The sequence below is a fragment of the Schistocerca nitens genome, chromosome 5 (assembly GCF_023898315.1).
Source record: "Schistocerca nitens isolate TAMUIC-IGC-003100 chromosome 5, iqSchNite1.1, whole genome shotgun sequence".
In the NCBI taxonomy this organism is placed as follows: domain Eukaryota; kingdom Metazoa; phylum Arthropoda; class Insecta; order Orthoptera; family Acrididae; genus Schistocerca; species Schistocerca nitens.
Window position 1 is genome coordinate 339,824,059 of NC_064618.1, and position 13,863 is coordinate 339,837,921.

Here is a 13,863-nt window from a genome sequence, read left to right on the forward strand (position 1 = left end):
AGTCGTGCTTGGGTAGCTCAGTTGGTAGAGCACTTGCCCGCGAAAGGCAAAGGTCCCGAGTTCGAGTCTCGGTCCGACACACAGTTTTAATCTGCCTGGAAAGTTTCAATTGCTGACTGATTTCTTGTTTCGAACTTTATGTCACCATCTCACCACTAGGGTGAAATCGAATAGCATTTTCTTTTCGTGTTCCAGTGACATTTTCTATCAGCCATGTTGTAATTTGGCAATTACGAGCATCTGTGGCTGGCACGATCAGACAACTGAAGTTCAACATCCAGGTAGTGTGGAGATCACTGGCCCCGCGTTATGGGTCAACAATTTCCGCAAGCGATCTCCTCATCTGCGGCCGCCATACTGCAGAGTGTGCCAGGTCATACCTCTTCCCAACATAACCAAGTACGTTCGACGTCCAACAAATGAGTCAACTCTATCAAGGCACCATCGCGTCACGTGATTCACAAGTGATGACGGACACGAAGATAAACTGGCGCCGGCCGCCGTGCCCGAGCGGTTCTAGGCGCTTCAGTCCGAACCCGCGCTGCTGCTACGGTCGCAGGTTCGAATCCTGCCTCGGGCATGGCTGTGTGTGATGTCCTTAGGTTAGTTAGGTTTAAGTAGTTCAAGTTCTAGGGGACTGGTGACGTCAGATGTTAAGTCCCATAGTGCTCAGAGCCATTTGAACCATTTTTGATAAAGTGGCCGCCCATAGCAGAGTGAGAATGTGGTTTGCCCCTTGTATGTAGCAGACGCGGACATCAGCATTACCACGGCTGCGCCTACACACCTTATGCACCCTGCGTGCAACTTCACAGACAAACATTGACTGATACCGACAACAAGTCAGAGCCATGGGACAGAACTTCACCGTCTCGCATCCCGGACCGACACGTCGCGAGCGCCTCAGCTCACCCCCGGCGCCACCACCAGAGCGGCCGCTGCTAGCTTTAGGCGAATGATAGCACACGTAAAATCAAATCGAGCTATCGCGCTCGAGATCGAGCCGGAAGCAAACTGGCTCATAAACCATCGTGTCATTCGCCTTACAAATATGTAAGAAAATCACAGAAAACCTAAATCCGAGTTGCTGGGCGAAGATTTAAACTTCACCCCTCCCAACAGCGAGTCCAGTGTCTTCAACAGCGCATCATTTCTCTCTACACTTGACAGAGGTACACCGTGAATCAGTGCACGTCGACTATACAAGTGTTCAGTACTAGCAACAGTTGGAGCTTGATACTGAGTCCGAAAACAGATGCGTTTATGAGTATCCGACTCTACATCTGTATCTACATCTGGTTCCAAGTAACACTCGGCAAGCTACCAGGCGGTGCATGTCACAAACTGCCTTGCACCACTGCTCGCCATTCCCTCTTCTGGGCGACTGCCTACACTATCCTATCAAAAGTATCCAGACACCCATTAGTGGAAATATGCGATGTGACTCTTCGCCAGTATGACGGCTTGAACTGTCCTGGCGACGCTTTCAGAGCGGTGTCTCAATGCCTGTGGAGGAAAGGCAGCCCATTCTTCATCAAGAGCCTGTAACCGCTCAATGTAATTCAATACGATCACGACGACACCCATCGGTCGACGTTAACACTCGTGGTGTCACTCGCCTTCATACATGGCAGTGGACGTTTGAAAATTCGTGCCGCTAGCTCTGTGGTCGTCAATTGATTTAAATGTTATTCCCGGCTGACTCTTAATTCAATTACTGCCACGGGGGTGAGGAGAAAGAACACATCCTGATGGTACCAGCATTATGCGTATTTAGATGTTCGATTAATCTGAATGGTTTGCAATGTTCCAGCGATTCTATTCGAACTCTTTACTGATGTACCGACAAGGACCATTTTCGCAGATAAACATGCAAGTAGGTAATGGATGTTCAGTTTCTCAATATACACTCCTGGAAATTGAAATAAGAACACCGTGAATTCATTGTCCCAGGAAGGGGAAACTTTATTGACACATTCCTGGGGTCAGATACATCACATGATCACACTTGCAGAACCACAGGCTCATAGACAAAGGCAACAGAGCATGCACAATGTCGGCACTAGTACAGTGTATATCCACCTTTCACAGCAATGCAGGCTGCTATTCTCCCATGGAGACGATCGTAGAGATGCTGGATGTAGTCCTGTGGAACGGCTTGCCATGCCATTTCCACCTGGCGCCTCAGTTGGACCAGCGTTCGTGCTAGACGTGCAGACCGCGTGAGACGACGCTTCATCCAGTCCCAAACATGCTCAATGGGGGACAGATCCGGAGATCTTGCTGGCCAGGGTAGTTGACTTACACCTTCTAGAGCACGTTGGGTGGCACGGGATACATGCGGACGTGCATTGTCCTGTTGGAACAGCAAGTTCCCTTGCCGGTCTAGGAATGGTAGAACGATGGGTTCGATGACGGTTTGGATGTACCGTGCACTATTCAGTGTCCCCTCGACGATCACCAGTGGTGTACGGCCAGTGTAGGAGATCGCTCCGCACACCATGATGCCGGGTGTTGGCCCTGTGTGCCTCGGTCGTATGCAGTCCTGATTGTGGCGCTCACCTGCACGGCGCCAAACACGCATACGACCATCATTCGCACCAAGGCAGAAGCGACTCTCATCGCTGAAGACGACACGTCTCCATTCGTCCCTCCATTCACGCCTGTCGCGACACCACTGGAGGCGGGCTGCACGATGTTGGGGCGTGAGCGGAAGACGGCCTAACGGTGTGCGGGACCGTAGCCCAGCTTCATGGAGACGGTTGCGAATGGTCCTCGCCGATACCCCAGGAGCAACAGTGTCCCTAATTTGCTGGGAAGTGGCGGTGCGGTCCCCTACGGCACTGCGTAGGATCCTACGGTCTTGGCGTGCATCCGTGCGTCGCTGCGGTCCGGTCCCAGGTCGACGGGCACGTGCACCTTCCGCCGACCACTGGCGACAACATCGATGTACTGTGGAGACCTCACGCCCCACGTGTTGAGCAATTCGGCGGTACGTCCACCCGGCCTCCCGCATGCCCACTATACGCCCTCGCTCAAAGTCCGTCAACTGCACATACGGTTCACGTCCACGCTGTCGCGGCATGCTACCAGTGTTAAAGACTGCTATGGAGCTCCGTATGCCACGGCAAACTGGCTGACACTGACGGCGGCGGTGCACAAATGCTGCGCAGCTAGCGCCATTCGACGGCCAACACGGCGGTTCCTGGTGTGTCCGCTGTGCCGTGCGTGTGATCATTGCTTGTACAGCCCTCTCGCAGTGTGCGGAGCAAGTATGGTGGGTCTGACACACCGGTGTCAATGTGTTCTTTTTTCCATTTCCAGGAGTGTAGTTCGTCGCACTCACACATCATACATCCGCTGTAAGAACAATTTCATGAATTTACATTTTTTGGTGTCCCACAATATTGGTTGGCTAAATATTATGACGATACGTTGCAAATATTGTTTATCACGTAGTCATGACTACGTAATTAAGCCAAAATCGTGGATAAAATTGAAATGTAGTTTGTTTATTAACACTTATCTTTTCACTAATTAAATGTGAAATATGAATAGAGATTGGAGGTGAAGATCCTATCCTTCTTTTTTAGTATTTTAGTTCCCCGTTAATCAATATCTGGTAGTAATAAGCGAACTATTTTTTCAGCTGGCGCTTTGTTTGTATCAGTTACCCCCGCAACCGTCCAAGGATAAGATTCTATTAATGTTTCTCGCACACGCGTTTCACCATTTTATAAAATGCACAATTACGTAAACTATAGCTTTCCATTGCGCACAACTTTAGTGGGTTCCACAACCATAATACACTCCTGGAAATGGAAAAAAGAACACATTGACACCGGTGTGTCAGACCCACCATACTTGCTCCGGACACTGCGAGAGGGCTGTACAAGCAATGATCACACGCACGGCACAGCGGACACACCAGGAACCGCGGTGTTGGCCGTCGAATGGCGCTAGCTGCGCAGCATTTGTGCACCGCCGCCGTCAGTGTCAGCCAGTTTGCCGTGGCATACGGAGCTCCATCGCAGTCTTTAACACTGGTAGCATGCCGCGACAGCGTGGACGTGAACCGTATGTGCAGTTGACGGACTTTGAGCGAGGGCGTATAGTGGGCATGCGGGAGGCCGGGTGGACGTACCGCCGAATTGCTCAACACGTGGGGCGTGAGGTCTCCACAGTACATCGATGTTGTCGCCAGTGGTCGGCGGAAGGTGCACGTGCCCGTCGACCTGGGACCGGACCGCAGTGACGCACGGATGCACGCCAAGACCGTAGGATCCTACGCAGTGCCGTAGGGGACCGCACCGCCACTTCCCAGCAAATTAGGGACACTGTTGCTCCTGGGGTATCGGCGAGGACCATTCGCAACCGTCTCCATGAAGCTGGGCTACGGTCCCGCACACCGTTAGGCCGTCTTCCGCTCACGCCCCAACATCGTGCAGCCCATCTCCAGTGGTGTCGCGACAGGCGTGAATGGAGGGACGAATGGAGACGTGTCGTCTTCAGCGATGAGAGTCGCTTCTGCCTTGGTGCCAATGATGGTCGTATGCGTGTTTGGCGCCGTGCAGGTGAGCGCCACAATCAGGACTGCATACGACCGAGGCACACAGGGCCAACACCCGGCATCATGGTGTGGGGAGCGATCTCCTACACTGGCCGTACACCACTGGTGATCGTCGAGGGGACACTGAATAGTGCACGGTACATCCAAACCGTCATCGAACCCATCGTTCTACCATTCCTAGACCGGCAAGGGAACTTGCTGTTCCAACAGGACAATGCACGTCCGCATGTATCCCGTGCCACCCAACGTGCTCTAGAAGGTGTAAGTTAACTACCCTGGCCAGCAAGATCTCCGGATCTGTCCCCCATTGAGCATGTTTGGGACTGGATGAAGCGTCGTCTCACGCGGTCTGCACGTCCAGCACGAACGCTGGTCCAACTGAGGCGCCAGGTGGAAATGGCATGGCAAGCCGTTCCACAGGACTACATCCAGCATCTCTACGATCGTCTCCATGGGAGAATAGCAGCCTGCATTGCTGCGAAAGGTGGATATACACTGTACTAGTGCCGACATTGTGCATGCTCTGGTGCCTGTGTCTATGTGCCTGTGGTTCTGTCAGTGTGATCATGTGATGTATCTGACCCCAGGAATGTGTCAATAAAGTTTCCCCTTCCTGGGACAATGAATTCACGGTGTTCTTATTTCAATTTCCAGGCGTGTAGTTTCCCAAGAGTATTTTTCCCAGCTAACACAAATTTCGAATTATATTGTCGGATTCATTTTCACTCCACCCGACTATAAACGTCTCTGATCAATTTGTCACACGTAATGTATTTTAAACGTACTTGAAGATTCTTTAAATAATCTCCTTAACGAATTTCGCAGTCGCGTACCACTTTTTCATCGACTAGCCCGATCGCTATCACTGAAGGTAGAGAGCTGAATAATGTGTTACATGTTCTTTTATATGTATTAAAAAACAAACGTGCCCCTTTATCTTTCTGTCCCGCTTGGTCTTTGCTAATTTGCTTTTCACTACTTTTCATTATATTGCTTCTTAGTAATACTGTGCAGTTATTAAAGTGTCTCATTACTTTCCCCTTTTTAATTCTTCCCCGATTTTAATTAATATGATGCTAATTGACACGCCTGCCCGCAAAGTACCGTTATAACCCGAAACCAGAGAAAGTAGCGATTTTGGGCGTTGGGGCCTGCAGTGAAGCTGAAGTTTCATTGGGTTCAGGACGGGACTCTGTCTAAGCCAGTAAATTTCAGCAGTGTTGTTGTCCACAGACCATTGCTTCACAAATGCTGCTTTATGACATGGTGCATCGTCATGCCGATCAGTCATCGTTTTCGAACTGTTCCTCTACGGTTCACAGCACACAGTGCTGCAAAATATGTTCATATCCTTCCTCAATGAGCGCACCACGACTCAACCACAAAAAACACATACTGTACCACCTCCTCCACCGTACTTCACTACTGGTACCACACATGCAACCAGGTATCATTCTCCTGACATTAACCAAACCCAACCACTTCCATTCGATTGTCACGTGGTATAGTGTAATTCATCACTCCAAATCACTCGTTTTCATTCAGCCACTGTCTAGTTGTGTCACTTTTTACACCAACTCAAACGTCGCTTAGCACTGATACCAGAAATGTGTGGCTTACGAGGAGCTGCTCGATCACTGTACCCCATTACTTAACGCCGTGCGCACAGTCACTACTGGACTACTGGTAGCATTCTGGAACTCAGGAGTGATTCCCTCCGAGGATTTCTTGGGGCTTTTTAAGACACTCCGCAATCTCGGACGGTATCTGTCCGTCAGTTCGTGAGGTCTACCTGGTACTGGTTTAGCTGTGGTTGTTCCTTCGGTTTCCACTTCACAGTCAGGTTACTTATAGTAGACTTGGCCAACACTCGAAGAGTTTAAATATCCCTGATGGATTTCTTAGTCAGGTGCCATACAATGACAAGCACGTGCGAAGTCATTGAACTCTCGTGACCGACCCATTCTGCTGATACCGATCCTCTAATGAAAACATAACACTCCTCGTCTTCTTTTATACTGGTGGACCCACTTCTCCTGATATCTGCCGGTCGATTCTGCTTTACATAGGCGTGTCCGGATACTTTAGGTCAGGTAGCATACGTACGTCGCATACCGTGCATGACACATGGTATCTTGTACCAGTATTAGTCATTCCCCTTCCTGTTTCACTCACAAATATACCAAGGGAAAGAGTACTATAGTATGCTTCCTTACGAGTCACGATCTTTCTTATTTTGTCTATATTGTCGTCCTTGTCTTCCACATTCTGCCGCGAACACCGGTTTTTCAAACTTCAGTTTCATTTCGCGAGAAGAATACTTCCATCCAACTATTCCTATTTGACATGGTTCAAATGGCTCTGAGCACTATGGGACTTAACTGCTGTAGCCATCAGTCCCCTAGAACTAAGAACTACTTAAACCTAACTAACCTAATGACATCACACACATCTATGCCCGAGGCAGGATTCGAACCTGCGACCGTAGCGGTCGTGCGGTTCCAGACTGTAGCGCCTAGAACCGCTCAGCCACTCCGGCCGGCCCTCCTATTTAACATCAAAGAACACTTCCGTTGTACTTGCCTGTTGCCTGAACCTACCGGTAATAAATCTTGCAGCACGCCTTTGAATTGCTTAAATCTCTTCCTGTAGTGCGATCTGTGAGGCAGTACTCAAGAATGGATGAATAGATGGCACAAGTGTTCTCTACGCGATAATCGTTATAGATTGAAGCGCCAGAAAAAGCCAGAAATACAGAGATCAGGCTGAATACGGCATTGCGGTCGACAACGTCTGTATAAGACAAGTGTCTGGCGCAGTTATTAGATCGGTTGCTGCTGCTACAATGGCAGATTATCAAGATTTAAGTGAGTTTGGGCAAGGTGTTTCGTCAGCGCACGAGCGATGCGACACAGCATCTTCGAGGTAGCGATTAAATGGCGATTTTCCGGTACGACCATTTCACGTGTCTGCCGTGAATATCAGGGATCCGTTAAAACTTCAAATCTCCGACATCACAGTGGCCAAGAACTGGGCCAACAACGATTGAAGAAAATCATTCAACGTGACAGAAGTGCAATCCTTCCGCAAATTACTGCAGATTTCAATGCTTGAGCATCAACAAGTTTCAGCATGCGAACCATTCAACGAAACATCAACGATATGGGCTTTCGGAGCCGAAGGCCCACTCGTGTACCCTTAATAACAGCACGACATAAAGCTTTACTCCCGGCCTAGGCCAGTCAACACCGACATTGGACTGTTGATCACTGGAAACATATTGCCTGGCGGACGAATCTCGTTTCAAGTTGTATCGATCGGATGAACGTGTACGGGTACAGAGACGATCTCATGAATCCAAGGACTCTGCATGTTAGAAGGGGACTGTTCAGCCCGGTGGACGCTCTGTAATGGCGTGGGGCGTGTGCAGTTGGAGTGATACGACTGTGACAGGTGACACGTACGTAAGCGTCCTATCTGATCCTCTGCATCCATTCATGTTCATTGTCCATTCCGACGGTCTTGGGCAATTCCAGCTACAGAGTGGCTCCAGGAACACTGCTCTGAGTTTAAACACTTCCGCTAGCCACCAAACTACGCAGACATGAAAATTATTGAGCATATCTGGGCTGCCTTGCAACGTGCTGTTCAGAAGAGATCTGCACCCCCTCGTACTCTTATGGATTTATGGACAGCCCTGCAGGATGCATGGTGCCAGTTCCCTCCAGCACTACTTCAGACATTAGTCGAGTACACGCCACGTCGTGTTGTGGCACTTCTGCGTGCTCGCGGGGGCTCTACACGATATTAGGCAGGTGTACCAGTTTCTTTGGCTCTTCAGTGTACATGAGCTGTAGTTTCTAGAATTCTCCCAGAAAATCAAAGTCAACCATTCGCTTTTGCTACAACCTACCTTACGTTGTTGTTCAATTCATGTTGCTTTGCAACGTTACGCCTAGAATACTATATTCGAATTTTACATGAGTGTTTTTCCTACCCATCTGCATTAACTTAAATTTCTTTCACTTGTACTGTAGTCTGAAGGTCATCACACCAAATATAAATTCTGTCCAAGTCATCTTGTATCCTCCAACAGTCGCTCAGCGATGACACTTCGCCATAAACTATAGCGTCAAAAGAAAAAGGCCGCAGATTTGAAGGTTGTTTTCTACTCGTGTATTTTTACTTTTGTCTTGTAACACATCGCACATAATAAATAGTATTAGGATAACGTACTTTTTATTTTTATAACTTCCTTGATTTTATGATGGATGAACCTTTATACAGCATCACTGTGCCGGTCACAGATGTGAGTGTCCTGACTTGTGCACATGTCACGTGATGGGTTAGGTAACCTACTGCATTGCATCCTCTCTACATTTATACGTAGTTTTATGTTGCATTCTTATCACTACTGACAAACTGCATTTTGCAGCAATATGTACGAATAACTTCATGATATTTTAATGTTACTTCCAATACAATTTTTTTAAATATTGTCAAGCCTCACTCTTCCGTTTCCCAACTTTGATCTGATGATGATCTGCTTGTCAGATCGAAACCAGTCGTCATTAATAAAAGCAAGTCCTGTCTTTTTATAAAAACTGGTCGAGAATTTCATTATTGAGCTGGTGCCATAAAGAGCATGTAGCTTGATACTTAATCAGTTCTCTGCCGTAAAATTTCACAAATGAATGAAACGCGTCGAAATTTATGTCCAAGGGAACTGTCTTCAGATATGTGACAGAAATTGTGAGGTTCAATTTTTGTCTGCATACTGTAACACCTTTTCTAGATCTTTCATCTTCTCGTCTCCCAAGCAATGATTGTTTGTTTTACGAGAAGAAAACATAGAAAAAAATAGCCTACGCTGTGCACCGTGGATCAAACACGGCATTTGTGGCCAAAATTCCTAGGTGAGTATGGTGAACACGCCCAGTTTCTTGTTCGCAATGACGTTGGTTTCATATATAAATTTTGCGACAAGTTTCATTCTCCTACTAGAGAGTGTAGTTCTAAGTTTTAGGGGACTGATGACCTCAGAAGTTAAGTCCCATAGTGCTCAGCGCCATTTGAACCATTTGTCATCAGTGCCCTAGACTTAGAACTACTTAAACCTAACTAACCTAAGGACATCACACACATCCATGCCTGAGGCACGATTCGAACCTGCGACCGTAGCAGCAGCGCGGTTCCGGACTGAAGCGCCTAGAACCGCTCGGTCACAACGGCCGGCTAGTTTACTACTGTCTACATTATTACTAAAATGGGACTGATTACTTTCCCGTTTTCTATAATCACCAACTATTTCAAAACAATGGAAATTTTGCGAAAAAACATTACTTTTTTAAAAGGAAAACATTTATTTAAAAAACAAACACCTTAACACTACTGCAACGGTCGATTGATATGCTTGTTTTTCTACCCGGTTATAAGTAAAAAAATCAAAAGCCCTATTATAACCGAGAGCAAACAAGTAGCGAAAAATACATATTATTCAGAACCAAAATACCACTCTTGTTTTTAACTGGTCGGTTTTTCCCAATCATAACTCCCAGCTGGGAACATTTAGGAGGGGATTCCCCGTTCCGCCAATTGCCTTACAAAAAACCCGAAAAACTTGGTCAGGCCTGGTGGATGGGGGATATTTCGTATTTAATTCTGGAACTATATGTCCCAGAAATAAAATAAGAGGCTAATGTACGTGAAAGCGCATGTGTTTGTAAGTACTAGTGTATTACAGTGAGGAACAATAAATGTTTTAGGACGTGGTAGTATATCGTTACTGAGATAAAACATTCCATATAACATGGGTTCAATTTTTATACGGTATACAGATTCTGTTGTTGTAATGGAACAGAAATGTACTCACAGATGGCGTTAAGCACAGGTAAATTAAGTTTAAAGCTCATTTTCATAAATTCCATCTTCAGTTTCAAAGCCCTACCGTTTCCTCTTGACAATATCACGTGTAGCTCATCTGATTGCGTCTCGGCGTTGTTTTTCGAGGACACCACTATTTATAGTTTCAACGATCAATTCGTTCCTTGTATTTACTTTTTTTTTCAAGACTTCGCTCTTCAACCATGGGCGTTTGCAATTTACGGGCACTCAACAGCGAGGTTAGCAGCACCTTGCCTTTCAACTACCTCCACAGGCAAATATGTGTAGAAGTAAGGCTCGTTGACCCTGGTGACCAAGAAACATGATCATTTCTTCGATACCTCGTCCAGGGAATGTTAGATGATGCGTGTGTCACCTGATGAACAGAATGTGGAGGAGGTCTGTCACACTGGAAGAATATACCACTTTTGTAGCCAAAGGGACCTCTCACAGTAATAATGGGAGCTAGTTTTTTTTTCGAGAATGTCAACGTAGCAGGACCCAGTAACGTGACACGGTAACAAGAAGGGCCCCATCAATCGTCTATCACAACGTACCACACATTTACAAAGATGCGTTGTCAGGTATATGTCTCCATAGAGGTATGTGGTTTTTTGCCGGACCAACGATGCTAGTTACAAAATTTATTCACTTATTGACATCGCCACGACTGACGGGGGAGTCATCAGTTCCTCGAAAGCTGGATTGGCTGAAAGGATCACATTTCTTAGCCACCAGCTTCCCCGGATTATGAATAGTGCTGCCCTCGTAAAATATCTCCAAGACAAACCTCACAACAGCTCCACTGGTGTTGTCATGAGATTTTTGTAGTGCATTGAAGTCGAATCATCTTTGAACTTAATTATTTGCCTTTGCTTAACTCCTTCTGTGAGGATCTGTGTGGGTTACACTCTAACAGCTTTATCTCTGAAACCAATAAAAATTGGACGCGTTGTATGGAGTGTTGTACTGGAGCTAGGGTACTACGTAAAGGTAAACACTGATCACGGATGAGGCCTTAGGCCTGCTCCAAGTGGACGATTGCTGCCTACAAGGCAGTACGAGGAGCGATCTGTGATCGTGCTCCGTGTTATCAGCATGTTGCGAATCCCTCCAGCGTTACTGCCAGTAGACGAATCCTCCTGATGACGCTGCTCCTGTGTTCAATAAATTCTAATTTGACTTCACGAAGCTGAGTGAACCCCGTTCCAGACCTCCTTACCTCGTAAAAATTCGAGGAGGTACCGTGAATCGAACATGGGACCTTCTGCACTGAAGGCAGTGATGCTAAGCATATTTTTAATACGGTTATATTTAACATCTAGTACAACTTACATAATTATTATCTATTCAATATTACTTACATAATTATTTTCTAACATAAAAGGTATTTATCTTTAACATTGTTATAAACTAAAACTTTTCCTTAAGACAATGAGTAAAAAATTGGCAAACTGTTCTTCATAGTTTTTCATCCGTTGAAGTTAATGGTGCTCTGTTTCGAGGAATACCAAAAATTCCTAATCACTCTTTTTTTCATTTGCCAGAATGAAATATACAGTGTGGATCTTTAGACAGCTCACTGCTTTCCTCCTCATTTTGGGAAAAGGGGTATCGTCTGGCTTGAGGAAACCATTCGGCTATGGAGACATTCCGTACACACTACCACTTCCTAAAATATTTACTGTTCCTCCTGCAATACCCTGTACAGGGCTATTACAAATGATTGAAGCGATTTCATAAATTCACTGTAGCTCCATTCATTGACATATGGTCACGACACACTACAGATACGTAGAAAAACTCATAAAGTTCTGTTCGGCTGAAGCCGCACTTCAGGTTTCTGCCGCCAGAGCGCTCGAGAGCGCAGTGAGACAAAATGGCGACAGGAGCCGAGAAAGCGTATGTCGTGCTTGAAATGCACTCACATCTGTCAGTCATAACAGTGCAACGACACTTCAGGACGAAGTTCAACAAAGATCCACCAACTGCTAACTCCATTCGGCGATGGTATGCGCAGTTTAAAGCTTCTGGGTGCCTCTGTAAGGGGAAATCAACGGGTCGGCCTGCAGTGAGCGAAGAAACGGTTGAACGCGTGCGGGCAAGTTTCACGCGTAGCCCGCGGAAGTCGACGAATAAAGCAAGCAGGGAGCTAAACGTACCACAGCCGACGGTTTGGAAAATCTTACGGAAAAGGCTAAAGCAGAAGCCTTACCGTTTACAATTGCTACAAGCCCTGACACCCGATGACAAAGTCAAACGCTTTGAATTTTCGGCGCGGTTGCAACAGCTCATGGAAGAGGATGCGTTCAGTGCGAAACTTGTTTTCAGTGATGAAGCAATATTTTTTCTTAATGGTGAAGTGAACAATGCGCGAATCTGGGCGGTAGAGAATCCTCACGCATTCATGCAGCAAATTCGCAATTCACCAAAAGTTAACGTGTTTTGTGCAATCTCACGGTTTAAAGTTTACGGCCCCTTTTTCTTCTGCGAAGAAAACGTTACAGGACACGTGTATCTGGACATGCTGGAAAATTGGCTCATGCCACAACTGGAGACCGACAGCGCCGACTTCATCTTTCAACAGGATGGTGCTCCACCGCACTTCCATCATGACGTTCGGCATTTCTTAAACAGGAAATTGGAAAACCGATGGATCGGTCGTGGTGGAGATCATGATCAGCAATTCATGTCGTGGTCTCCACGCTCTCCCGACTTAACCCCATGCGATTTCTTTCTGTGGGGTTATGTGAAAGATTCAGTGTTTAAACCTCCTCTACCAAGAAACGTGCCAGAACTGCGAGCTCGCATCAACGATGCTTTCCAACTCATTGATGGGGACATGCTGCGCCGAGTGTGAGAGGAACTTGATTATCGGCTTGATGTCTGCCGAATCTGCAAGATAATGCGCTATGTCACAAGGTCAGGTGTGTGATGGAGTGGTTCGAGGAATACAGTGGCGAGTTCCAACTGATGTGCTACCCCCCCAACTCGCCAGATCTGAACTCTGTCGAACACGTCTGGGATGTGATTGTATGTGGCGTTGGACTTCATTGCCCCCCCCCCCCCCGGAATTTAAGGGAATTAAGTGACTTGTGTGTGCAGATGAGCCGGCCGCTGTGGCCGAGCGGTTCTAGGCGCTTCAGTCCGGAACCACGCTGCTGCTATGGTCGCAGGTTGGAATCTTGCCTGGGACATGGATTGTGATATCCTTAGGTTACTTAGGTTTAATTAGTTCTAAGTCGAGGGAACTGATGACCTCAGATGTTAAGTCCCATAGTGCTTAGAGCCATTTGAACCATTTGTGTGCAGATGTGGTCCCAACTTCATCCAGCGACCTATCAAGGCCTCATTTCGATCATGCCACGACGTGTCGCCGCTGTTGTCCATGCCAAAGGTAGACATACCAG

The 13,863-nt window shown here is 46.9% G+C and overlaps 1 protein-coding gene across 1 annotated transcript in view; it reads left to right on the forward strand.

Moving 5' to 3' along the window:
• LOC126260432 (transmembrane channel-like protein) overlaps positions 1 to 13,863 on the forward strand; it is a 303,831-nt gene that overhangs the window by 186,659 nt on the left and 103,309 nt on the right. The window lies entirely within an intron of this gene.